Source organism: Cyrtonyx montezumae, unplaced genomic scaffold, assembly GCF_038088225.1.
Source record: "Cyrtonyx montezumae isolate F1298 unplaced genomic scaffold, pur_monq_1.0 scaffold_40, whole genome shotgun sequence".
Taxonomy (NCBI): Eukaryota; Metazoa; Chordata; class Aves; order Galliformes; family Odontophoridae; genus Cyrtonyx; species Cyrtonyx montezumae.
In genome coordinates, this window is record NW_027072046.1 from 1,053,941 (window position 1) to 1,080,876 (window position 26,936).

Sequence of the window (26,936 nt, forward strand, 5' to 3'; positions counted from 1 at the left end):
GAAAGTTCCCACCCAAATCATGGTTGGAGAGCTGGAAAATCCAAGCAGCTGTGTCTCAGCTGCCAGAGAATCCATTAATCCTACCTTGGAAAGTAACACCGTCAGGAGAAGAGAGGGGACAAGGAAATATCTATTTGAGAAGAAAACACTGAAGAAGTATTCATGTTTTTATCTAAGATAATTGGTACAGCGGGAGATATTTACAGAGACAGCTTGTGGTAAGAAGGGAATAGATTATCCCTGTTCTCAAAGGGAGAAGAATCAGAGAAGATCTGCTGAACTTCTTGACACAGTGCTTTAACTTAGTCTTCTAATTCTGGGGCCTGTGCCTAGATGTGTAGAGTTTAAAGCAGTAGGTGATGAAGTCATGATGCAATTCTGATTCAGTTTCCTTAGACATTCTGTATCTTCTATCTTGTGTAGTCTTAGACTTTTGATTCTGTAATGCCTTGAAGGAGTTAAATAAGTATGGCAGAATGCTCCCCGGAGACTGCACCACGTGCTGTGGAACCAGTGCAGACATATAGTGATGCCAGCTGTTTCATCCTGTTTCGCTGTCCCACTGACTGTTGAGAGAAGCAATTTCTCATTATAAGCCCAATCTGATCACTGTGAAAGGATACATCAAGGATTCAAGAGGGCTCTTGGAACTGAATTAGGACACTTGAACTGAGTAACCAAGCATGGCAACAGTGAATCACTGGGACCCATGGTGCAGCAAACGTTTTCTTGTCATCAAATTGCTATGGCTCAGTCAAGTCCTGCGTGCAGTTTTCTTCCCACAATGGCTCCACATTCTGTGTGTGCTCTGGTGTCAGGAATTCTGTGAGTGCTGTATTAGTATTTCTGAATTCACCCTCTGTCACCACCACCACCCACTGACACAGTTCCTCTTGGAGCATCACAGACCTCAAAACTTGAAGCTACTGTAAAAACCTGCAGCAAGATGCCACGTTATGTCTGATAAATAACCCAGCAGAGCAGATGGAGCACAGGGTGCCACAGCCTGGCAGTGAAATAGAAGTGCACCAGCAGGACAATGAATTGAAATCTTCAGTAACATGGACACCAACCTTCTCTATTCTCCACACGGCCTCTGCAGGAGTTCTGTCCCATACGAGATGGCTGTGCCTTCATGGCTGCTGTGGTTTTGTGGTTTTGATGCTGGTATTCCACATCAAACCAGCATGCTGGGAGTTGAAGAGTTGAAGAGGGATGGAGCTCCAGACCGGATGCCGTCCTCCCTCGGCTGCCGCGGAGATGCAGTGTGTGAACTTCTGCTGCAGTTTTTCTAATGTAAGCTCTTAGTTTTTGGTTTGGAAACTTTTGTCTCTCCCAGTTGTTCCATTCTGTTAGATTTAGTAAAGTTACTGTTCCTCCTCAAAAAGATTTTTCCTTTTTTGACCCATCTGTTACCTCCATACCCTTCCCCTCTTCCTTCCTCCCCCCACCCCGAGTGTAAGGCCACCAACGATGCATTTTTTTCCCTTTTTTTTCCCCTTGTATCCCTGTCGTCACAGATAACACCGTGACAATGGCTGTCCAAGTTACAGTCGCAACATGAAATAAGCGGTGCTGTTACAGCTGCAGAATTCCCTGCCTGCAGTGTAAATTGGGGTGAGCACTCAGAAAACGGTGTTAATTCTGATCTGTTCATATTTCATCTCAAAATAAGTACTTCTTTCTCATTAAAGACAATGTGTTTTACCCTAAACGTATCACACTAGGCCAGTTAATTGGATCAATTGCATAGCTCCATGGTTGCCAACCCGCATTTAATTCCAGGGTTAACTTCTGCATTATCTGATAGGAGGAAGTGCTGCTTTGCAACAGGCATAAGATAACACAGAACCTAAGGCACATGCAGTAAGACAAGTTGTTTCCTAGGGTCTAAGCCCCAGCATCATCTCAATTCTTTGTCTGGTCTGCTGGACTTACATGTGAGATTCCTACTCTTCATTTCCTACGTGGAATGGAAACCTCTGAGGGGAAGGCATGGCTCAGTGGGCACAGGAAGGTTGGGCTGAAGGTTGGACTGATGATCTTAGAGGTCTTTTCCAACCTTAATGATTCTGTGGCTCTTATCAAGTTGTTCATATTTCATATGAACAACAACTGCAAACAATGCCTTAAAAGCCTGCATGGCATAGGGTGCCTTGGGACTACAAACTGTCTTTTTGCAGGGAACCTGCAAAGCTGTGTGTAAAGGTTGTTGTCACGGTGTTGTCCGTGACAGTGACCCAAAGGAAACCGAGAAGGGAGAGGGGAGAGAAAAAAGAAACTGCGTCAGTGGCCGCGCGGCCGCCCGAGCAGAGCCGCGCTCCGGGAGGGGGAGGGGGAAACGGCGGGAAGAGATGGGTCGACAAGAAAACAACGGCACGATCTGAGAAGGAACGGTAACTTTACTAAATCTAATAAAATTGAACAATTGAAAGAGAGAGAAAAAAAATTTCAAACCAAAAGCTGTGAGCTGACGTTAAGGAGGACCCGCAGGGGAAGCACACGTGCTGAACCTCCACGGCAGCCCAGAGCAACGCGCCCAGACCGAGCGCCGCCTCCATCCGGTGCCGAGCTCCGCCCCTCCCCTCTGCTGCTCCCCCAGCATTAACTCCTTAACTGCTGCATGATGCTCTGATGTGGAATACCGGCATCAAAACCACAAAACCACAACATTCCACCCCTTATTCCACATCATCACATCATGCTTAACACACATCTATACATAACCAAACAGTAATAACATGAGTTACATAGAAACATATATATATATATATATACATACATACACACGTAATTACAGACTGCATTCCCCCAGCATCAAATTCCCTTGTGGGACACACTGGACGTCCCCATTTTTATCCATTACCCACCAGGTGCACCCAGGTCCCTGCGCAAAAACGGTTCCACGGAGGGGTTTGCCCTTTCCAGAGGCTGGAAGGACCCACACCGCTTTTCCCAACATGCTCCTCACATGTACCACAGGGACCTTATCTCCCTCTATGGTCTGTAGGGAGCCGGACTGTGTAGGACCCTCTCGGTTGACTGATCCCCTAGTGTTGACCAGCCAGGTGGCTTCTGCCAGATGCTTCTCCCAGTGCTTGAATGTCCCACCACCCATTGCTCTCAACGTGGTTTTTAACAACCCGTTGTAGCGCTCGATCTTACCAGCAGCTGGTGCATGGTAGGGGATATGGTAGATCCATTCAATGCCGTGTTCTTTGCTCCAGATATCCACAAGAGAATTTTTGAAATGAGTCCCATTATCGGACTCAATTCTCTCTGGAGTGCCATGTCTCCATAGGACTTGTCTCTCGAGCCCTAAGATGGTGTTTCGGGCGGTAGCATGGGGTACTGCGTATGTCTCAAGCCACCCAGTGGTCGCCTCCACCATGGTGAGCACGTAACGCTTACCATCGCGTGTTCGTGGCAAGGTGATATAATCAACCTGCCACGCCTCCCCATATTTATACTTTTCCCATCGCCCTTCCTGCCAGAGGGGTTTCATCCTCTTGGCCTGTTTAATTATGGCACATGTGTCACAGTCATGGATAACCTGTGCAACGGCATCCATAGTTAAGTCCACCCCTCGGTCTCTAGCCCACTTATAGGTCGCATCCCTTCCTTGATGGCCTGAGGTCTCATGGGCCCACCGAGCTAAAAATAGCTCTCCTTTGTTCTGCCAGTCCAAATCGATCTGAGACACCTCAATTCTGGCAGCTCGATCTACCTGATGGTTATTTTTCTGCTCTTCAGTAGCTCGATTCTTGGGCACATGAGCATCTACATGGCGCACCTTTACACCCAACCTTTTTGTTCGGGCAGCAATGTCTTTCCACAGTTCAGCAGCCCAAATAGGTTTACCCTTCCGTTGCCAGTTGTCCTGTTCCCACTGCTGCAACCACCCCCATAAAGCATTTGCCACCATCCAAGAGTCAGTATAAAGATATAGCATGGGCCACCTCTCCCGTTCAGCCACATCTAAGGCCAGCTGGACGGCCTTTACCTCTGCAAATTGGCTTGACTCTCCTTCTCCTTCGGTGGCCTCTGCAACTCGTCGTGTGGGGCTCCACACAGCAGCCTTCCATCTGCGATGCTTCCCAACAATACGACACGATCCATCAGTGAAGAGGGCATACGTCTTTTCATTCTCTAGTAGTTCGTTATATGGTGGGGCCTCTTTAGCACATGGTATCTCCTCTGATGGGGATGTTCCAAATTTCTTGCCTTCAGGCCAGTCCATGATCACCTCCAGGATTCCTGGACGGTTGAGGTTCCCCATCCGAGCTCGCTGTGTAATCAGTGCAATCCACTTACTCCAGGTGGCATCGGTAGCATGATGGGTGGGGGGAACCTTTCCTTTGAACATCCAATTCAGCACTGGCAGTCGAGGTGCCAGGAGGAGCTGTGTCTCAGTACCAATTACTTCAGAGGCAGCCCGAACCCCCTCGTATGCGGCCAAAATCTCCTTCTCAGTTGGAGTGTAGCACTCCTCTGAACCCCTGTACGCTCTGCTCCAAAATCCAAGGGGTCGGCCTCGGGTCTCCCCAGAGGCTCTTTGCCACAGACTCCAAGTGGGACCTTTCTCTCCAGCAGCAGTGTAGAGGATGTTTTTCACATCCTGTCCCAACCGAACTGGCCCCAGGGCCACAGCACGGGCTATCTCCTGCTTGATTTGCTCAAAGGCCTGCTGCTGTTCAGGACCCCATGCAAAATTATTCTTTTTCCGAGTCACTTGATAGAGGGGGCTTACTATGAGGCTGTAGTTTGGGATGTGCATCCTCCAAAAACCTACTACACCCAGAAAAGACTGTGTCTCTTTCTTGCTAGTGGGTGGTGACATACTGGTGATTTTGTCAATCACATCTCCTGGAATGTGACGACGTCCATCTTGCCATTTTACTCCAAGGAATTGAATTTCTTGGGCAGGTCCCTTCACTTTGTTCCGTTTAATAGCAAAACCAGCACCCAGAAGAATTTGGATTATTTGCTCTCCTTTTTTAAAAACTTCCTCTGCTGTATCACCCCACACAACAATGTCATCAATATACTGGAGGTGCTCAGGTGCCCCACCCTGTTCCAGTGTGGTTTGAATCAGCCCATGGCAGATGGTTGGGCTGTGTTTCCACCCCTGGGGCAAACGGTTCCAGGTGTACTGAACGCCCCTCCAGGTGAAAGCAAACTGTGGTCTGCACTCTGTGGCCAAAGGAATAGAAAAGAATGCATTGGCAATGTCTATAGTGGCATACCACTTGGCTGCTTTTGACTCCAGTTCATACTGCAGCTCCAACATATCTGGCACAGCAGCACTCAGTGGGGGTGTGACTTCATTCAGGCCACGGTAATCTACCGTCAGCCTCCATTCTCCACTGGCTTTACGCACCGGCCATATGGGGCTGTTAAAAGGTGAGTGAGTCTTGCTGATCACTCCCTGTCTCTCTAGCTGACGGATCAAGTTATGAATGGGGAGCAAGGAATCCCTGTTGGTGCGGTACTGCCGTCTGTGCACTGTTTTTGTAGCGATAGGTACCTGCTGCTCTTTCACTTTCAGTACCCCCACAACAGACGGATCTTCTGACAGGCCAGGTAAAACAGACAGCTGCTGAATGTTGTCTGCATCTACAGCAGCTATTCCAAAAGCCCATCGGTACCCCTTGGGATCCTTGAAATGTCCCCTTCTGAGATAGTCAATACCGAGTATGCATGGAGCCCCCTGTCCAGTCACTATGGGATGCTTCTGCCAGGTTTTACCGGTGAGGCTTATTTCTGCCTCCAACACAGACAGTTCCTGAGAACCCCCAGTCACTCCAGAAATATGAATCAACTCTGTCCCTTTATAACTCGAGGGCATCAGAGTGCACTGTGCACCAGTGTCCACCAGTGCCTTATATCTTTGTGGCTCTAATGTGCCAGGCCATCTAATCCACACAGTCCAATACACTCTGTTATCCCTTTCCCTCCCCTGGCTGAGGGCAGGGCCCCTCTATTGGTTACCTGCAGTGACGGGAGCAATTTCATTGGTGGCTGATCTCTGCTGTAGTTCTCTCACTCGTGCTCGCAGTACAGGAGTGGGTTTTTTATGCCACTTCCTCATGTCCTCTCCGTTTTCTCGTAAGAAGCTCCACATGGCCACACGTGACATGATGTTACTGCTGTCATTTGCTCGTGCAGAGAGGCGGTTGCCTTTGGTGGCCGAGACTTTCAACAGTTTGATAAATTGCTTCATCAGATTCTTTGCGTCATGCTCGTCTTCATCAGGTGTTTCCAATACTGACACAGGTTCATCCCTATTCATCAGTAATGACAGTTCGTCCAGTATAGTTTTCTGTGTCTCCTTAATCTCACCTACTTCTTCTGCTACTATAGCTGCAATGGAGGCACGTGATGGTGGAAACTGCTGTTCAAAGTTTTGGAGTGTAATAGTCAGTTCATAAACTGGGAGTCTCCTGTCTTGACCCTCGAATCTATGGAACATTGCTACCAGTGTACTTGCGTACCTCTCTGGTGCTGTTTTTGAGAGCTTGCGATATACATCAGGTGTGCACCTTACTCTATCAGGATCACGGTCCTGGTGTGGGTTGTTAGGGACGAAATTGGGATCATACAGCATCTCTACTATGGCTGTTTCTCTCAAAAACTGGATGCCTTTCTCCACGGTGTTCCATCTTTCCACCTTAGGCTCCAGATCATCTTTGTAAGGGTATCTATCCTTTACAGCCACTAGTACTCGTTCCCAGAGGGTAGCGACTCCATTCAGACATCTGCCAATTCCTCTGTCGATAGCTGGGTCTCGGGCAATGCTTGCCAGTTGGCGGGCTTCGCTGCCATCTAGGGACACGCTGCTGGCACCGCTGTCCCAACACCGCAGCAACCAGGTGACAATAGATTCACCCGAGCGCCGTACAAACTCCTTTCTTGAACCTTGTATTTCAGTCATCTTTAGGGGCCGACGAGTAGTGGTAACAGTGACTCCATCATCATCGCTGTCTTCTCCATGTCTCTCACTTTTCTTAGTGGCCTTTTTAGGTGGTGGAGGTGGTGGTGGTGGTGGTGGTGCTGAGGAGGGCCCCTCGCCTGGATCTTCCTTTTTTTTCTCTGCTTCTTCTTCTTTCCGTTCTAGGCGCGAGGACGGCCGTGTCCATTTCTGGCCTTCCACAGGGGCAACCGACACTGATACCGGTGCTTCCTGTGATTGGTCAGGTCTAACTTCGAGGTTTTCATTTTTGCTTTGGACCTTGGTTTGGAAACCATTTCTCTCCAGAATATCAATTATGGCTCGATAAGCACAAGCCAGACCCCAAACAATACATTCCTTCTCAGATCGTCCTGAGTCCCATGACTCCTTACCTAAACACTCACTGAATTTCTCAGGGTCCCACAGGTGCTCAAGATCAAAATTGCATAACACCGGGGGTCCCCACGCTTCTAATTTCTTTCCTAATTTTTTCCACCTTCCCTGCCATTCAACACTCTCTGGTTTTGAGGAAAGCTTCCTCCACATGATGTAAATTACTATTGCAGAGAGTGCATGCAGAAAAACAGATAACACAGTTGCCACAACTGCCGGGCTGACATCCTGAATATAGGTAAAGACCTGAAAAGAGTAATTGGAAACCGTTCCAAATGCCGCATAATCTGTCACGTTAGCCAGGGTGTTTAGGTAGGAGGCATGTAACCCCCTCAGCACACTAAAGTAGTATAGCCACATTACTCCGGTGCTGAACGCGAGGAGCTTAAAAAGACGCCAGCATGCTGTAAGGTACATGAAAAACCTTAGTCCACTCTGCACCAGATTTACAATGGAGAGCCAATACTGCAATGCCCGCATTCTCCACCAATAATTGTCACGGTGTTGTCCGTGACAGTGACCCAAAGGAAACCGAGAAGGGAGAGGGGAGAGAAAAAGAAACTGCATCAGTGGCCGCGCGGCCGCCCGAGCAGAGCCGCGCTCCGGGAGGGGGAGGGGGAAACGGCGGGAAGAGATGGGTCGACAAGAAAACAACGGCACGATCTGAGAAGGAACGGTAACTTTACTAAATCTAATAAAATTGAACAATTGAAAGAGAGAGAAAAAAAATTTCAAACCAAAAGCTATGAGCTTACGCTAAGGAGGACCCGCAGGGGAAGCACACGTGCTGAACCTCCACGGCAGCCCAGAGCAACGCGCCCAGACCGAGCGCCGCCTCCATCTGGTGCGGAGCTCCGCCCCTCCCCTCTGCTGCTCCCCCAGCATTAACTCCTTAACTGCTGCATGATGCTCTGATGTGGAATACCGGCATCAAAACCACAAAACCACAACAAGGTTGTAAAAGCAAAGAGACGAGTGCAAACAAAGGAGGTGTTACAAAAGAAGGAAGATGACTGCTCACCTGTCTCCGAAGATCTAGGTTCACAGGGAAGGAACTCCACAAAGGAGGGATCTCCAACAAGAGATCCTTCCTCAAGTGGCAGTCAGCCCTTAAATGAGGTCTAAGAGGGGCTCCACCTTTTCTGGTCACACAGGTGAATCACCTTCACTTGTGCTCCCAGGGCTGCTTTCAAGTGCTCACTCAGTGATTCAAACTGTAACTAAGGTTAGGTGCTGTCAGAACACACACTGCAGGAGGGTCTTGTTGTGACAGCAGGAACAGCATTGCTGGTGGAGCTAAACTGCCCCAAAAAAGGCTCTTGCCCTGTGGTCTAGAATCCGTAGCTGTGAAGGGCTGGATCTAGGGTGTTGGCCTGGTAGGTGTAATCTTTGGTCCCTCCATCCCCTCCTAGAAAGAGCTTGAAACTGTTCTCCTTTGCTTAGCCTGGTGCACAGCCTGTCTGGAGGAGCCGCTGTGCCTGTGCTGAATCAGGTACAGTTTGCAGGCACTGAGCTGCCTGTATTGTTCTCTTGGGCATTTTGCCTGATGTTTTTGGGCAGTATGAGCCTGGTTTTGTAATTTCTCCTGCTGTGTGGGAGTTGGGCACTGTGCTTGTTACCCACTCCATCTAAGAGGAAGTGAGATTCCTATATGGGTCCAAGGAGAGGAAGCTGTAGGACAGAGGAGCTGAAAAGGAGTCATCTTTCAGCATCAATATTGTCCTACACTTAGGAAAACCAGCAGCTTATCTCCACCTGAGGAGCACACGGTGAAAATAATGCATGCGAATATCCTTTTGTGTGTTAGATAGAGGTAGTAAGCAGACCATCTATACTGTAATGGCTGCTTGATCTTCAAATAATGTTGACTTGTAAATGATCTACTAACTTGATCTTTGCAGAAAAAGTTGCCTAACCTGCATAGTCTGGACCTCTTCAACTGCAAGGTGACCATGCTCATTAACATCTGGGATAGCATGTTCTCCTTTCTGCCCGAGTTCACCTGCCAAGAGGGATTTGATGCTGTTGAGCAGGAAGCCCCTGACTCAGACTCTGAGACAGATGGGGATGGACTGGAAGATGAACATTTGAACTGGGAAGGTAAGGATTTTCTCCTTTTATGTGGGAACAGCTCATTCTTCCCTTCTTTATGATTGTGTAGCTAAATAAATGATTACAACTTGCCATGTAAGTAGGGGCTGTCTGGACAGCCCTGCTCATTCCTTTCTTTGGTGGGCTGCGTCAGAAATGAAGCTTGCTGCAAGCTGACAGGGCTTGCTGCTGGTACTCCTTGTGCTTGTTTGGTGTGATATTACTCCAGCTCTAGGAGGTGTGGGATTAGCAAGTATTTGGAAACCATAATATCTTCTTTTGGTAGAAGGTGAGGAAGAGGAGGAGGACGAAGGAGAAGATGACTTGGATGAAGAAGTAATTGATGAAGAAGAAGATGATGATGATGATCTGGAAGGTGAAGAGGAGGAGGATGGAGTAGATGAGGAGGTGAGGCTTTCTATTGTTATGGAGTGTCTTCAGCAGAGTTTTGGCTTATTTGACTGTGTGTGTGAACTGCAAACTTGTGTCCCGTCAGACGAGATGTCACAGAGCCTCTGTGAGCAGATTCAAGGGGTCCTACCCTGGGCTTTGGCTTTTCCCATCCAGATACTTTTTGTCCTGTGAGAGTTTCTGGTTCAGTAGTTTTCTACTTGGACTGATGTTTGTGTGTCAGTCTTCAAGCCATAAGGCCGCACACACACAACTTGTAACAGGTACTGCTAAGGTTTTCCATGCTCAGCTTGTGCCTGGCACCCTAAGTAAGGCAGGAGCATAGGTGAAGGAAAAGGATTGTGGTTTGTGTAACAAGGTGTTTTGTTTTGACTCCAGGAGGAAGGCGAGGAGGAAGATGGTGAGGATGAGGATGATGATGAAGCTGGTGATGGTAAGTTGAATTCTAACAAACTCTATGCCTTGTGAAGCTGTCTTGACAGTCTTGGCGTGTTTGCTCTATTCTCAGAGCTTCCAAATCTCCTGTGCCTTGTTGCCTTCAGCTTTTCCATGATAAGTGCAGTGTAGCTCCTCGCAGACACTGCTGAACTTGTTAGTTTGTATATATAGTTAGCTTGTGCCTGAGCTAACTAAAATGGAGGCTAAAACCTGAGAGTTAGGTGGTGGTGATGGGGAAATAAGTTTCAGTACTGGGTAGGTCTGCCAAATATTAGAGGAAAGTTGCCTGGTGGGCCTGTCTAAGTAGCTTGAACTGATGGTTCTTGCCAGACTGGGGCTTGTCATGTGTTCTCCTATTAGTAGGCTCTGAGAGATGCTCTTGGAGCTCTAGAAAAGGGGTATAGTCCTGAACTGGAGTCCGTACTCCTCTGGTCATAAAAACCCAAACAGACTGACAGAATGTAGTGGCTGGCATGACTTTAAATGTCCTTGCATGAGTTTGGTCAGAGATGACTGAATTGTGCAATTGTTATGCTTTTGGGGGTGCTCAACAAAAACCTTGCTTTGAAGCAGTTGATGAAATGTGGGATGCTTGGAGACCATAAGGTAATTCCTGGTTCTTAGGAGTTGAGGCTTTTTGGGGTAGCATGAGAAATGGAGCTGGGTGGATCTGATACGACACGGTGAGAGTTTAGTCTGTGCTTGCTCGCTGGCAAGCTGTGGCTGCTGAGGCTTGTAGTCACAGCTCAGGTGCTGTTCCACAAGACCAAACAGAGCTTCATGCTTCACCTCTGTTTGCAGACCTTCCACGAGGGGAGAAGAGAAAACGAAGTCTAGAGGATGAAGGAGAGGAAGACCCAGAAGATGAAGAGGATGATGAGGATGACTTTTACAGACTATGACTGTGCTTGTCTTAACCTCCCTGTTGTGTCTCTGTGAGACTGTAAATCCCCATCTCCCACTCCTCCTCCCCTTTGTATGGCTGCAGCGTCCACAATATATTTTTTTAACATGTAGAATACTGTAGGCATTCAGGGGAATCTTCCACACAAGGCTCTCTTTCACACAGGTATCTCATGACCAAAGACTTCAGGGCTGGGGACACCACTTTCTGTGTCTGTCCCAGCTTCCCCCCCCCAAGGGCTGTTTCAACCCCCAGCAAGACGTGGAGCGGGTCAGAACAAACAACATTTATTAGGAAACGAGAAAAACTGTACAACAATAGAACACTATCCTCATCCCATCCCTTCCCTCCCCCACTTCTGAACAAATAACAGTTATTAGGAAATGAGAAAAACTGTACAACAATATATCACTAACCTCATCCCACCTTTCCCTCCCCCCTGTCCTATAAGAATGGCTCTGACCCTTCTCTTCCACCCCACTGCTGCAGGGGGAGACTGAGCTGCTCTGTGCTCAGCATCATGCTGGAGGCTTCAGGGGTGCTGTAGTCGCAGGAGAGAATCTCTTGGGGCAGCGAGAGAGAGCTCATGCTGTGAGAGGTGATGATCTCATCGAGGTCACAGATCCCCAAGGTCTTGGAGCACGGGGATGCTGCTGGGGAGGCCGTGGTTGATCCCCTGGGGCTCAGGATCAGATCCGCTCAGCTCAGGGGAGCAGTTGAAGAGCCTCATGGCCTCCTCCAGCAGCACCTCTTCGGGCAGATCTGTGTCTAGGCTCTCCCGGCTGTTCTCTGCCTCTTGATGACTGGGGGCAGCAAAGGTACCCGCTGGGATGTTGCTGTGGAGGGGGACGGTGTCACCCGTGGGGATACCACTGCTGCCACCTGGGGCTGCCTCGGAGATGTTCAGCTGTTGGATCTGCCCCTCCTGCTGCTGGAAGCTGGGGACTGAAGGCACCACCGAGGCCACAACTATGGACTTGATACGGCTTCCGGACTTGATACGCCCCACCGACTACTACCCGTTACTCGTAGTTCAGGCAGACTGCAATGAAATATCTCAGAGAAGTCTGCGAACTATGAAAAGAGATTTCAGGGGATTAGGGCGATTAGTTCAAGGGGTGGGAGCACAAGTGGTGTTTGCTTCCATACCTTCTGGGGCGGTGAAGGACACAGAATGGGCTAGGAAAACACAGGTGATGAATAACTGGCTGAGAGGTTGGTGTAGAGATAGACACTTTGGGTTTTTTGACCATGGGGCAGTTTACTCGGCTCCTGGCCTGTTATCTGTTGATGGGACGCACCTATCCCAAAGGGGGAAACGAATCCTAGCACAGGAGCTAGCTGGACTCATTGAGAGAGCTTTAAACTAGCTGTGACGGGGGAAGGGGATAAAACAGGGCTCACCAGTAAAGAGCCTAAGGAGGCTGTGCTGAAAAAAGGGGCGAGGCAGATATCTCAGCTGAAGTGCATCTATACCAATGCACGCAGCATGGGCAATAAACAAGAAGAGCTTGAAGCCATTGTGAGGCAGGTTAACTATGACCTTGTGGCTATTACAGAAACATGGTGGGACCTCTCCCATGACTGGAATACTGGGATTGATGGCTACAAGCTCTTCAGAAGGGATAGACAGGGAAGAAAGGGTGGTGGCATAGCTCTCTATATCAGAGAGTGTTTTGATGTTGAAGAGCTAGTGGTTGGAAATGACAAAGTAGAGTGTCTATGGATAAGGATCAGGGGGATAGTCTTTAGGAGTGACATCGTGGTGGGGGTCTGTTATAGACCACCTAGTCAGGATGAAGAAATAGACGAGATGTTCTATAAACAACTCGTAGAAGTTGCACGATGGCCAGCACTCGTTCTCATGGGGGACTTCAACTTCCCTGATATATGCTGGAAATACAATACTGCGCAGAGGAAGCAGTCCTTGAGATTTCTAGAATGTGTGGATGATTGCTTCCTGACACAGCTGGTGCAAGAGCCTACCAGGGGAGATGCCTTGCTTGACCTACTTTTCACTAACAGGGAAGGACTAGTAGGGGATGTGAAGGTTGGAGATTGTCTTGGCCAGAGTGACCATGAAATGGTGGAGTTTGCTATTCTGGGTGACGTCAAGAGGGTGACCAGCAAAACTATTACCTTGGACTTCCGGAGGGCAGACTTTGACCTGTTCAGGACACTTGTTGCAAGGGTCCCTTGGGACTTGCTCCTGAGGGGTGAAGGGGTCCAGGAAGCCTGGATGCTCCTCAAGATGGAAATCTTAAAGGCACAGGAGCAGGCAGTCCCGGAGTCCCGTAAGTCAAGCCGGAGGAGCAAAAGACCAGTGTGGATGAACCGGGATCTTTTGTTGAGACTCCGAGAGAAAAAGAGAGTCTATGTCCTCTGGAAGATGGGACAGGCTACTTGGGGTGACTACAGAGAACTGGCCAAGATCTGCAGGCAGAAAATTAGAAATGCTAAAGCCCAGCTTGAAATTAGGCTGGCTACTGCTGTAAAGGAGAACAGGAAACCCTTTTACAAATATATTAACAGCAGGAGAAAAACTAAGGAAAATTTCCCTCCTTTACTCAACAAGGCAGGCAATATAACCACAGATGATAAGGAAAAGGCTGAGGTTCTCAATGCCTTCTTCACATCTGTCTTTAATAGACAGGACAGTTATCCAAATGGTACTTGCCCTGACCTGGAAGTCCAGGACAGGGTGCATAATGCACCCCCTGTGATCCAAGCAGAGATGGTCAGAGATCTACTCCTCCATCTGAACTGCCACAAGTCCATGGGGCCAGATGGGATCCACCCAAGGGTGCTGAGGGAGCTGGCAGAGGTGATTGCCGAGCCACTTTCTGCCATCTATCAGCATTCCTGGTTATCGGGAGAGGTCCCACAAGATTGGAGGCTTGCCGATGTGACTCCCATCTATAAGAAAGGCCGTAAGGAAGACCCGGGGAACTACAGGCCTGTCAGCCTGACCTCGGTATCAGGGAAAGTTATGGAACAGATGATCTTGAGGGAAATCACACGACACGTGCATGGCAATAAAGGGATCAGACCCAGCCAGCACGGGTTCACCAGGGGCAGGTCGTGCTTGTCCAACCTCATCTCCTTCTATGACTGGGTGACCAGACAGGTAGATGAGGGAAAGGCTGTTGATGTAGTCTACCTGGACTTCAGCAAGGCCTTTGACACAGTCTCCCACAGTATTCTAAGAAAACTGGCAGCCCGTGGTGTGGACAGGTTCACTCTTCTCTGGGTGGAGAACTGGCTGGAGGGCCATGCCCAGAGGGTAGTGGTTAATGGAGTGAAGTCCAGCTGGCGTCCTGTTACGAGTGGTGTCCCCCAAGGGTCAGTTTTGGGGCCCATCTTGTTTAATATCTTTATTGATGACCTAGATGAGGGAATTGAGTGTACCCTCAGTAAGTTTGCAGATGACACCAAGTTGGGAGGATGTGTCAAACTGCCTGAGGGTAGGGAGGCCCTTCAGAGGGATTTGGATAGGCTGAATAGCTGGGCTGAGCTCAATGGGATGAGGTTCAAGACCAAGTGCCGGGTCCTGCACTTTGGCCACAATAACCCCATGCAATGCTATAGGCTTGGGGCAGAATGGCTTGAAGAATGCAGAGAGGAAAAGGACCTGGGGGTGTTGGTTGATGCTCGGCTCAACATGAGCCGGCAGTGTGCCCAGGTGGCCAAGAAGGCCAACGGCATCCTGGCCTGTATTAGTAATAGTGTAGCCAGCAGGAGCAGGGAGGTGATCATCCCCCTGTACTCAGCTCTGGTACGGCCGCACCTCGAGTACTGTGTTCAGTTTTGGGCCCCTCACTACAAGAAGGACATTGAGGCCCTGGAGCGTGTTCAGAGAAGGGCAACAAAACTGGGGAGGGGTCTGGAGCACAAGTCTTATGAGGAGCGGCTGAGGGAGCTGGGATTGTTTAGTCTGGAGAAGAGGAGGCTCAGAGGAGACCTTATTGCACTCTACCACTTCCTGAAGGGGGGTTGTGGTGAGGAGGGGGTGGGCCTCTTCTCCCTGATAAATAACGACAGGATGAGAGGGAATGGCCACAAGTTGCGCCGGGGAAGATTTAGATTAGACCTGAGGAAGCATTTCTTTTCTGAAAGAGTGGTCAGGCACTGGAATGGCCTGCCTAGGGAGGTGGTTGAGGCACCATCCCTAGCGCTGTTCAAGAAGCGTTTAGATGAGGTGCTAAAGGATTTAATTTAGTAGTTGGGTAGAGATAGTGATGGGAGGATGGTTGGACTAGATGATCTTACAGGTCTTTTCCAACCTTATGAACTTATGAACTTATGAACTTATGCCCTGCTCCGGGGGGGCTGTGGGGGTCGCCCAGCTCTGCGGAGCTGCACAGCCATTGCTGGGCATCCGAGGTTGGCCGGTGGGGTTGGCCGGTGGGGGCACGGCAGTGTTTGTCCACTCGAGGCGGAAGACACGGAGGTCAAAGTATCAGCCGCACGGGGCTCTCCACATCTCTGCGGGGATAGAGGGAAGTTGTTAGGGGAAGGGTCTTTGACACCCCCTCCCCCGGAGAGCTCCCACTGCGGGTAGGGGCACGTCTAACCTGGTGGGAGAGCCTCGGCTGCGCCGGTTGCCATCGGTGTCACCGTGAGCGGGGCTGCCAGCGGGGGCTGCTGCATCGCAGGGGGCTGGCAGGGTTTGGCTGAGCCTGGAAGAGAGGAGGGAAACGGCGTCGATCCCCTCCCCAACCGCCAGGAGGAGCCCGGAGGGGGACGGAGAAGGGACGGCAGCGCCGGCGTGGGGCGAGCGGGGCTGCTGCTCACCTGCGCTGTTGAGGAGCTCAGGATAGATGAGCATCGGAGGTGCCAGGGAGAAGTAAGAAGCAGAGAAGTAAGCAGCAGAGAGCTGCGTCTGCTGCTCTTGAGCAGCGGCTCCAACTGCCAACGGTTGGGGTCTCCTGCCGGTGGTCGTTACTGGGGGTCCTCGTGCTCTGTCCCTGCCCACCACGTCCTCCTCACCTCCAATGAGCTTACAGGGTTAACCGCGAGGTGCAGCCACCTCACCGTGGCCGTTAGGAGATGGGAAGGGGTCAGAGCTCCCATCACTGCAGCCCAGGGGGGATTTCTGTGGCTGTGGAGAGAGCAATGTGTGCTGGGGCCATCCGTGCGCCCACCATAGGGACGTGTGAGCTTGGGGCTGCACGTGGAGCCCCGTTCGGGGTTCCCGTTGTGTTTGGGGCTGGTGGAGATGCTCTCTGCTGAGGCTCCGGCTCCGGATGCCTGACTCTCATGGCTGACTTTCATGATGCACTGCAGGGAGTTTTCGTTTTCGTGCAGTGTCACGCTGCCCTGGAGAGCTGCCCGGGGGCTGCACCGTGGGCCACCCATCCTCTCCCCCCCACGTCCCTGCCCTTGAACCCACCGCCCTTAACCACATCTGTTCCCCACGTGCTCCCGTATCCATCTCAAGCCAGGCCTGGCTGAAAAGCTGTGGCTTTTACGGGTAATTTTTGGACATCCCCTTCTGCATCCTTCTGTGCAGCCACGCTGTACCCACGGTGTATGGGAGCTGTTGAATCACGGCCTGAACCACTGATTGATCACCTGAGCTGAGCACCGAGGCAGCCACAGGGGCACAGCTAAAGGCGATATACCTGTGTGATTGGAACGGGTGGAGCCTGGCTCCACATCTCCCAAACCCCATTTAAGGGCAGACCACCACCGGGGAAGGATCTCTTCTTGGAGATCCCTCCTGCGTGGCGTCCACGGCAAGCCTCTTTCATCCTGAAGCCGAGCCACCATCCTTTGCTGGCTGTCTGTGCACCATCTGTATAAGCCTACTAAATATACCATCTTCCATACTATTTTCACTGAGTACCATCCTTGGGGGTTATTTACCATACATAAGGTGATGTTATTTTTCCTCTGATATTGTGGCTTTATGTTGGGTGGATGAGGGGAGTGGGGTAGTGTCCTGCCAGCAGCTCCCTCCCTTACTTTTCTTTGGGATATTTGGAGTTCTTTTGCTGCAGCAGGGAGAACAACCCAGGCTCTGGAGTGGGACCCCCTTTGGAAGGCTGTGCACCCCCGTCCCCCAGAAGTGACCCCATCTGCCTTAGGGGGGTGAAGGCACTGCAGCCTTCCTCTGCCCTTGATCTGAGCTTCACTTCTGGGCTGGGGACACCACTTTCTGTGTCTGTCCCAGCTTCCCCCCCCCAAGGGCTGTTTCAACCCCCAGCAAGACGTGGAGCGGATCAGAACAAACAACATTTATTAGGAAACGAGAAAAACTGTACAACAATAGAACACTATCCTCATCCCACCTTTCCCTCCCCCCTTTCCTATGTGACTGGCTCTAACCCTGCTCTTCTACACCACTGCTGCAGGGGGAGACCCTCTCTTTGTGGCCTTTTCTCATCAGGAAGCTGCTTCGCTCCTTTTTCCCCCTTTTCTGACTTGGCCTTCAGCTGGAGCTCATCACCCCGGGGCAGTGCCAGCAGCATTTCTGACAGTGTCAGATCCTGTCGCGCCTCCTTGGGGCACATCCAAACGTGGTTGAGCTGCTCCGTGCTCAGCTTCATGCTGGAGGCTTCAGGGACGCTGTAGTCGCAAGAGAGAATCTCTTCGGGCAGTGAGAGTGAGCTCATGCTGTGAGAGGTGATGATCTCATCGAGGTCACAGAGATCCCCGAGGTCTTGGAGCATGGGGATGCTGCTGGGGAGGCTGTGGTTGATCCCCTGGGGCTCAGGATCAGATCCGCTCAGCATCTCAGGGGAGCAGTTGAAGAGCCTCATGGCCTCCTCCAGCAGCACCTCTTCGGGCACATCTGTGTCTAAGCTCTCCAGGCTGTTCTCTATCTCTTGGGGACTGGGGGCAGCAAAGGTACCCGCTGGGATGTTGCTGTGGAGGGGGACGGTGTCACCCGTGGGGATACCACTGCTGCCACCTGGGGCTGCCTCTGAGATTTCCAGCTGCTGCATCTGCCCCTCCTGCTGCTGGAAGCTGGGGACTGAGGGCACCACTGGGGCCACAGCTATGCCCTGCTCCTTTTAGGGCACAAATTGCTCCGGGGGGGCTGCGGGGGTCGCCCAGCTCTGCGGAGCCGCTCAGCCATTGCTGGGCATCCAAGGTTCTTCTTGTAGTTTTGCAATGGACCTGCCCTCAACTCCCTTCTCCTGGGAGGTCACCCTGGTGCATCTTTGCCTTCCATCACTCTGGGGTGTGCTCTCCTAACTAGAAAAATCAAGAAACCCACCAAGAGCAAAGCAGAGCATCACACTCCATGTCATACCTGCGTGACTGATGGGCATAACCGGCTCTTCTCGTAGTGGTTGGGCTTCATGCAGGGCCTGCTCTTGTTCTGCCCCTGGGCTCGTTTGCGCTCCATGGGCTCCTGCTCCCCATCCTCAGGCTCCCCTTGCCTCTCTCCGTCCTGTCCCTGTGCATCCAACCTCCCCCTCTTGGCAGGGGGCTTGCTCTGCTTGCTGACAGCCTCCTTCTCCTTCTCTTCCTCCTCCTCCTCACCACCCCCTCGGCTGCCGGGCTCCCCGTTGGCTCTCAGGTAGGCATGGAACCGCTCCTTGGAAGCAATGAACCTGCAGAAGAATCAAGAAGCTGTGAAGAGCTGCACTGCCAGCACCACAGAGCCACAGAGTGCCCCCACTCTCATCCCCTCCTCGACCTCATCCCCATTCCCAACTGTATCCCATACCCCAACCCCAGTTAAATCCCTATCACCATCCTCGATCCGATCTCCTCCTTGACCTCATCCCTGTCCCCATCCTCAAACCCATCCTCATCTTCATCCCCACCCCCTCCTCAACCTCATCTCCATTCCCAACTTCATCCCTACCCCCCTCCATGACCCCATTCCCAACTAAATCCCCATCCCAAACCCCAACTAAATCCCATTCCCATCCCTGATCCCATTCCCTCCTCGAACTTCATCCTCATCCTTGTCCCCATCTCCTTCTCGACTTCATCCCCATTCCCAAATCTATCCCTGAACCCTACCCCAATTAAATCCCTATCCCCATCCTTGACCTCATCCTCATCGTCGGCCCCATCCTCAAACACATCCTCATCTTCGTCCCCACCCCCTTCTCTACCTCATCTACGCTCTCAAATCTGTCCCTGTCCCCCTCCATGGCCCCATTCCCAACTCCATCCCACTCCCAACCCCAACTAAGTCCCCATCCCCATCCTTGATAATCCTCGAACCCGTCGTCATCCCAAAACCCTCATGTCCATGCCCAATTCCATCCCTGCCCCCCTCCCTGAGCCCATCCCCACTCCCAACCCCAAGCAAAGCCACTTCCCAATCTCCGATCCCATCCCCACCCCCATCCAGCCGCATCCCGGGACGCGGCCGCGCCGTCCCCGGTGCCCCCCTGTAGGCCGCAGCCCCTGAGCGAGGAGCACCAGCATCTCCCGCTCGCTGTCCCCTACGCAGCCCAGGCCCAGGGACGGCCCCGTGGGGCGGCCGATGTCGCAGGGATCGGGGGGAGCACACGTGAGCCGCCGGGCCCCGCACTCACCGCTCCCGGACCGGCGCCACTGCCGCCATTGCTGCCGCACGCGGCGATGACGTCACTCACGCGACGGGACGGGGCCGGGCCGGGCCGGGGCGGCTGGAAAAGGGCGGGCGGAGAGCGGGCCCCCTCAGAGCGGCGGGAGGAGCGGGCCGAGGCGCTGTGGCTGTGCTGCAGCGCGGCTGTGTTGGGCTGCTCGCTTTGCCAGCCGGGAGCGCTTGTGCTGCTGCTGAGGACTCCGAAAGGCCGTGGGCTCCCTCAGCTCCGCCCTCTGTGCGGAGCGGGGCCGGAGCTGCCCGGGCTTCTCTTGGGAGCTGCCCCGTGGCCTCGTCGTGCCCTATGGGCTTTCTGGCTGTGGCTTCCCCACAGCTGTGGGCTGTTCGGATGGAGGCCCCACCGTGGCACCGTGGATCTGCGCTGCTTCCCCGACTTGCCACTCTGGAGCTCAGGACGGGGACCGTCCCTGCTGCTGCTCCTGCGACTGCCCGGAGTGCCATCCGGGCCTCGTCTTTGCTCTGGGCGTTCAGTTTGGGCCTGAAAGGGAAACTGCTGCGCTGAGCTCTCCGAGTGCGTGCCCGTGACCTTTCCGTCCTGTGTAGCTGCTGGATTTCCTATGCGTTTGCAGCACTTGTTACGGTCTCCTTCTGGCTCTGGGTCCGTTTGTGGCGGCACTGTGGTGGCACTGTGGCCTGAAGGTGCTGTGTTGGCTGCATTGCTATGAAGTTGAGGAGCTCAGATGTGAAATGCTCAATAAAGAGAGGTGAAGTTTTCCAGCGCTTTCTGGCTGCGAAGGTGATGTTATTTTTCCTCTGGTACTGTGGCTTTATGTTGGGTGGAAGAGGGGAGTAGGGTAGTGTCCTGCCAGCAGCTCCCTCCCTTACTTTTCTTTGGGATATTTGGAGTTCTTTTGCTGCAGCAGGGAGAACAACCCAGGCTCGGGAGTGGGCCCCCCCTTGGAAGGCACTGGCTCCCCCCTCCTCCCAGAAGTGACCCCATCTGCCTTAGAGGAAGGCTGCAGTGCCCTTCATCCCTGCCCTTGATCTGAGCTTCGCTTCAGGGCTGGGGACACCACTTTCTGTGTCTGTCCCAGCTTCCCCCCCCCAAGGGCTGTTTCAACCCCCAGCAAGACGTGGAGCGGGTCAGAACAAACAACATTTATTAGGAAACGAGAAAAACTGTACAACAATAGAACACTGTCCTCATCCCATCCCTTCCCTCCCCCACTTCTGAACAAATAACAGTTATTAGGAAATGAGAAAAACTGTACAACAATATATCGCTAACCTCATCCCACCTTTCCCTCCCCCCTGTCCTATAAGAATGGCTCTAACACTTCTCTTCCACCCCACTGCTGCAGGGGGAGACTGAGCTGCTCTGTGCTCAGCATCATGCTGGAGGCTTCAGGGGTGCTGTAGTCGCAAGAGAGAATCTCTTGGGGCAGCGAGAGAGAGCTCATGCTGTGAGAGGTGATGATCTCATCGAGGTCACAGATCCCCGAGGTCTTGGAGCACGGGGATGCTGCTGGGGAGGCCGTGGTTGATCCCCTGGGGCTCAGGATCAGATCCGCTCAGCATCTCAGGGGAGCAGTTGAAGAGCCTCATGGCCTAAATTTTGTATGGAAGCTTAGAACTAACACATTAATTTACAGAGGATCAAATGCTAAGGAATAAATGAAGGAATCTTAAACACAGTCTTACAAATGAAATGCATTCTAACAAATATGCCTAAATAATAGTATAAATTTGATTCCTATCATGGGAATTTTTAACTCTCTGTGACTCAATCAATATTTAAGCATTTTCTTCCAAGTTGAAATGTTTAAACTGGAAAGTCGTAGGGCAAATGTTCAAAAATACCCTCCTCCATAGTCACGATACTCTGTTGGCTGTTACAGTCTTATATCTTCTGAGTCATAGGATAGAGCTGCACCAAAGTGCCCCTCATTCTGGAGAAAGTCTTTGCCGTGATCGTACCTGTTACTCCCTTCTAATTTGTTGATTTACTTTCATTTAGACTCCCGAAGTGCTAGAAGAATGGGAGAACAATAGCTTTATTTTAGTTTAGCTCCAGTTCTTTCCTCCATCTGCCTGCCTCTGGCATTCCTCAGTTCTATAGGGTTGGAGGAGGCTGGCTGTTACACTGTTGAGATGGCTTTCATGGAGAGTAAGCTCTTTAATTCAGATGTAACTGAGTGTACTGCCAATGAAAGGTGAATGTCTGTAGCCCATTGAATATAACTCTTCTACCAAGTAAGTAGATTTTGGATAATTTCTATTTCTATAAAAGGGGAAATGCCTGTTGATGTGAACTGGTGCATCTCTCGTGGGAGCAGAACTGTAAATCAGGATTATTAACAAGAGAAATAGTAAATTTTATTTCCCTGCTTCTTTTTCAAATGTAGCTAATGCAGAAATTTCCATGGTGATAGTTGTGTGGAGGATGTGGAGAGGTCATGGCAAGAAGTTATTGATGGGACATAAAGGAGCATTAGGAACATGCCTCCTGTCTTAAATCAGGACAGTTTTTAATGACTCTTTAAACAGACTCCTTGCTTAGTCAGAATGGTTAGGTCTCTTCTTTAGGAGATTGGTGGTGGTTTGTTAACCATACTTTGTGCATTATAAGAAAGGAATATTGTTGATCTGCAGAGAACATAAGAACTCGGAACCAGAAAAGAGATGGAAGATAAGACCCTTTTCAAGTTGTTTATTTTAAAATGTATTCATGTGCAATTCATTTTCCACAGAGATCTTTGTTATTATATAGAAACTAAAGTGTCTGAAAGCATCTTTCTCTTAGATGCTCTGGGTGTGTTGGGTTTTTTTTTGATGCAAAGGTGTAATCTGACTGTTCTGTGCAACATAGCTGTGATGATAACTTCTTGACAGAATTTTCCTGGAACCACGTAGAAGAGATTTGTGGAGCAAAGAGAGCCAGTACAGTGTATGAGGCTTCAAGAGATTGTGCAATTCCAAGAGAGGACATTGCCACAGTCACTGGTTCTTGGTGCTGGAAGATATTGGCAGAGTGGCATCCTTATAAATTCAGTAACATTTGTGGAAAGTAAGCCCACAAAAGCTAAATTATTTTGTCTCATCCTGACTCTGAAAGCCTCTGCAGGTGAGGGATTACGGATTTATGCCCCTTCATCCATTTAGTTTCAGCTTCAGCAGGTTTTGCTCAAGACAGTTTGCTCATTGGTGGTTATTGAATAAAATGCCTTTTTGTGTGGACTTTCTCTTGTAAACCTTGAAATTGGAGAACCTATCTTCACCTCAACCCAACAGAAGAAAAAACAGGGTTGAGTTGAGAGTCTTGTCACTGTCTGTGTCTTGTCGTACGTAGCTATGGAATTCTGTCCGATATAGTCTTCAGGCTTTCTTCTTCCATATTCCAGAAAGCTGTTAAAGATTCCATTGATGAGACCATCCCCTGCAATTGACACTACGAACGTGTGATGTTGAAATCAGTACAAGCATCATTCTCTTAGGGTCGTGTTTGGAACAAGATTCAACTAAAAAGTGAGTCCGAGCACACATTCAACATGTACCAACATCCCTTTGGAGGAATTTCCCAATAATGTTCATAAAAGTAGGATTGCCTCTATAATTCATAGTTTAATTCAGTACCTCAACAACAAGGTAATTGGACCTTTGATTACTCATGCTCTATCTTCTTCAGCTGCAACTGGCTTGTTTTTACCACAGTGAGATTTTGTACCATGACCGTGACAAAACATCAAGAAAGAGAAAATAAGAAGGAGTCAGTCAAGATAATTTAAATAGCTTTTCAGGTCTGTTGACTGCCCTGACACCCAGCAGAAATATTCTCTTTAATCTGTCGGGAAAATTTCAGATCATTCTGTTTCCATGTGCATTGATAAGAAGTTGCAGTAAGGTTCTTCTTAAACAACAGAAACTGATTACATCTTCATTTTCAGAGAAGCTTGAATCAGCCTTCTTGAAAAGGTAAAGAGAAGGAAAAAAAAGAGGAACTGAAATTCAGAGCTGGCATGCAAAAGAACGTTTGAAATCAACGGCTACACAAAGGAACTGAATGTGCAAGCCATTCTGTATTTTATGATTTGATGTAATAGAAGCTGCAAAATTCCATATCTAGGTGATCTCTTCAGGAAGCTGGTTCTGATATCTGTCTATTAAATGATGATACAAGTTCTTGAAAAGAAAACTTCCAGAAGAACCCCTGATAGGATATTTGGTCTAGAATAGTCCCCAGGCACATGAACACATGGGGTACAGTCCATATAGCTAGAAGAGGTAACCACAGGCAACTAGCATATCACAAACTATTTTTAAGTAAAAATCTTTAAAAAACCTGCATAGTGAATGCTCCACAGCTTGTTTGCTGCAGTGGAAAAAGAGAATTCTTGTTAGTTGTTTGAATCGTTTGGTATAAATGACCAGAGGAGAGAAGCTACCTGAACAGAATTAAGACTGGCTAGGCAGCTGCATATTCATCAGCTCTTAATCATTGCCAGCACTGATGGACAGTTCATAATTCAGTATCCATTCAAGAAAGCTATTAGCACTTTGAGGGGAAAAAAAGAAAGAAAAAAAAGAAATCTCCAAAATGCAGAAATAGGGTTTTCCATTTTGCATGTTTCGTGTTCAGAAGCAGGAACATGTACCCTTGGTAGGAGAAGTTCTGTTCAGAGAATACTTACATAAGCAAAACCGTGGGCCCAGATGGGATTCTTCATGCTATTGACACTGTTATTTCCTACTGCCATGGAAGAGAAGAGGGTTTGTAGTGCAGAAGCTGAGTTGTTAAGCACAGGAAGATTTGTCATCTCTAGGTACTTTTTCCTAGTTATACAGATATTTTTCTTTGCATTGTTTCACTTTGAAAGAGTGAAGGTGCACAGCTGGCATAAGTCCTTATGATTAAGTATCTAGTTGTTGTGCCCTAATTTTCCCACAGTTTGGCTTGCCATAGGAAAAACTGAAGAACATTCTTCCAATAAAGACCAAGTAGCCTCCTGTTTCTTATGGACATTTCTTTTACATAATACACATAGTCTTCGTCCTGATCCTGAGCCGAGTCCTTAGTTCAAGTGAGTGCCTTATATGCACAGCATCAAAACTGAACAGCATTTCACAGAAACACAGGATGCCAGAGATTGGAAGGGACCTCCAAAGGTTATCTAGTCCAATCCTCCTGCCAGAGCAGGAGCACCTGAAATAGGTCGTATGTCCACATGGGATAGGGGCACGATGTTCCCAGTGTTACCCATCAGTCTCTTTGCACCCCTGTGTCCATAACATCACCCAGATGTCCCTGTGGGACCCCGGTGTCACCTAGATTTAGGTCTTACCATCAGCGTGGCACTCTGCATAAGCTTCAGGTAAGGCAAAAAACAATGGCAGGGATCACAGCTGCCTCTGCAAGCACTGACAAAGCAGGATGTGGTATTTCCAAACTGATTCAACACCGAACAGAGCTCAGGCCTGTATAATATACAAGACTCACTGTTTCTGCTGCAAGGTTTTGTACTTGATTTTCTCTCACCTGATACTTGTGCTGTGACTCAGAATTGTAGGAGGAAACTGTTATGTACTACACAATGTTTTGCACTGTTCCTGTTCTGTTTTGGGCTGAATCTTTATTTTTTCCTCTTGCAGAGCCATAGCCCTGCCTCTCAGTGCCAAACTGGGTGTGAAGGACAAGCTGAGACCTAAAGCTCAGCCCATCTCTGTTCTGGAAACATTCTACACTACGAATTGTAAGAACCCTAAAGAGGCGAGTCTCCAAACTCCTGTTTCCTCTTGTTTGCCTTGTACAGGGCTTTTTCTTCATGTATTAGCAAATCACTGTCAGATCAGGTCACTTGGAACTGACTGCCCATTGTGAATCCTTGCAGCTTAGCACATGTGGATTGCATGATTCTTTTAGGTCTGGGAGGCAGAGCATTCTGTTGCTGTACACAGGTTTTTGGTTGGTCTTTAAGGAAGCCTGTTAAAATCTTCTCTGTCATCAGAGACACAATAAGGACCATCAGAATACTGCAAGCACAAATAGTAGGTAGTTTTCCCATGAGGGAGAAGAAGAGTGATCTTGAAGATCTTGGCAGGATAATTTGGAGTTATAATGGCTGCTGCTGAGGGAAAAAGCAGGACTGTAGATATTCTGTATTGGGATTTAACCTTGTCAGTTAAGTCCCTGGATGCGACCCTGTTGTAGGTAAGGGAATCACTGTGGTTGTTTCAAATAGATGGCTAGCAAAAGTTACCCACACCACTGTCTCACTCTCCCTCATCAGAAGAATGGGAAGAGAAAATGCATCAGAAAAGGGGTCAAGGGTGAGAAAAGGACAGGGAGAGCACTCAGGAATTACAATTGCAGGCAAACTAGTCAGCGTAGGGAGATAAATATATTTTATTGCTTATTACTAACAGCATAGAGCAGGGAGATCTAAAAGCAAACTATAACACCTTTCCTCAAATAAACACTCCTCTACCTGCTCCCCCCAAGTGGCACAGGGAGACAGGGAATGGGGTTCTGATCACTCCACAACACTGTCTCTACCCCTCCTCCTTGATCATTCTCTGCCCCTGCTCCATGTCAGTCCCTCCCATGGACGCTGTCCTTCCTGAACTGACTCTGCGTGGCCTTGCCACAGGCTGCAGCTTTCCAAGCATTGCTCAAATACAGGGCTGCATGGGCTGCAGCTCCCCCAGCTGTCTTGCTGCACTGCAGACCACTCTGCACAGGTTGAGCTGCTCCTGCTGGGTTCCATGGGCTGCAGCCTCCTCCAGGCCACATCCACTGCTGCACTGTGGGCTCCATGGCTGCATGTGGAGATCTGCTCCACACGGTGCCCATGGGCTGCAGGGAGACAGTGTGCCACACCATGGGCCACTCTTGGGCTGCAGGGATCTTCTGCTCCACACCTGGATCTCCTCGTGCCGTCCTTCTGCACTTACCCTTGATGGCTGCAGAACTGCTTCTCTCTCTGTTCCTCACTCCTCTCTTTCAGTAACAGCAGTTTTTCCCTTTCTTCAGTGTGCGTAGCGAGCAGTGTTCACAGCTCAGCTCTAGCAGTGGCAGGTCCCTTTTGGAGCAGCTGGAGTTGGGGCTGAACTGACAAGGGGCAGCTGCTGGGATCTGCTCACAGAAGCCAGCGCTGCTAACAAAACCTTGTTGTGTATGCCCAATGCAGCATTACCTTTTGTCTCCTTTTTGCACGCCTTGAAGCAAAAGCTGATAGCAGTACCAAGGAGTAGGG

The 26,936-nt window shown here is 49.9% G+C and overlaps 1 protein-coding gene and 1 long non-coding RNA gene across 2 annotated transcripts in view; one reads left to right on the forward strand and one right to left on the reverse strand.

The window, feature by feature from the left end:
* The window catches only part of LOC136055336 (uncharacterized), a gene marked incomplete at its 5' end in the record, with an annotated part of 64,171 nt that overhangs the window by 24,856 nt on the left and 12,379 nt on the right, over positions 1-26,936 (reverse strand). The gene's annotated exons all lie outside the window — the stretch shown is intronic.
* Positions 9,360-11,159, forward strand: LOC136055338 (uncharacterized). Its single transcript, XR_010622841.1, has 4 exons — positions 9,360-9,445; positions 9,723-9,844; positions 10,226-10,280; positions 11,087-11,159. It is a non-coding gene; the product is annotated as an uncharacterized LOC136055338 (long non-coding RNA).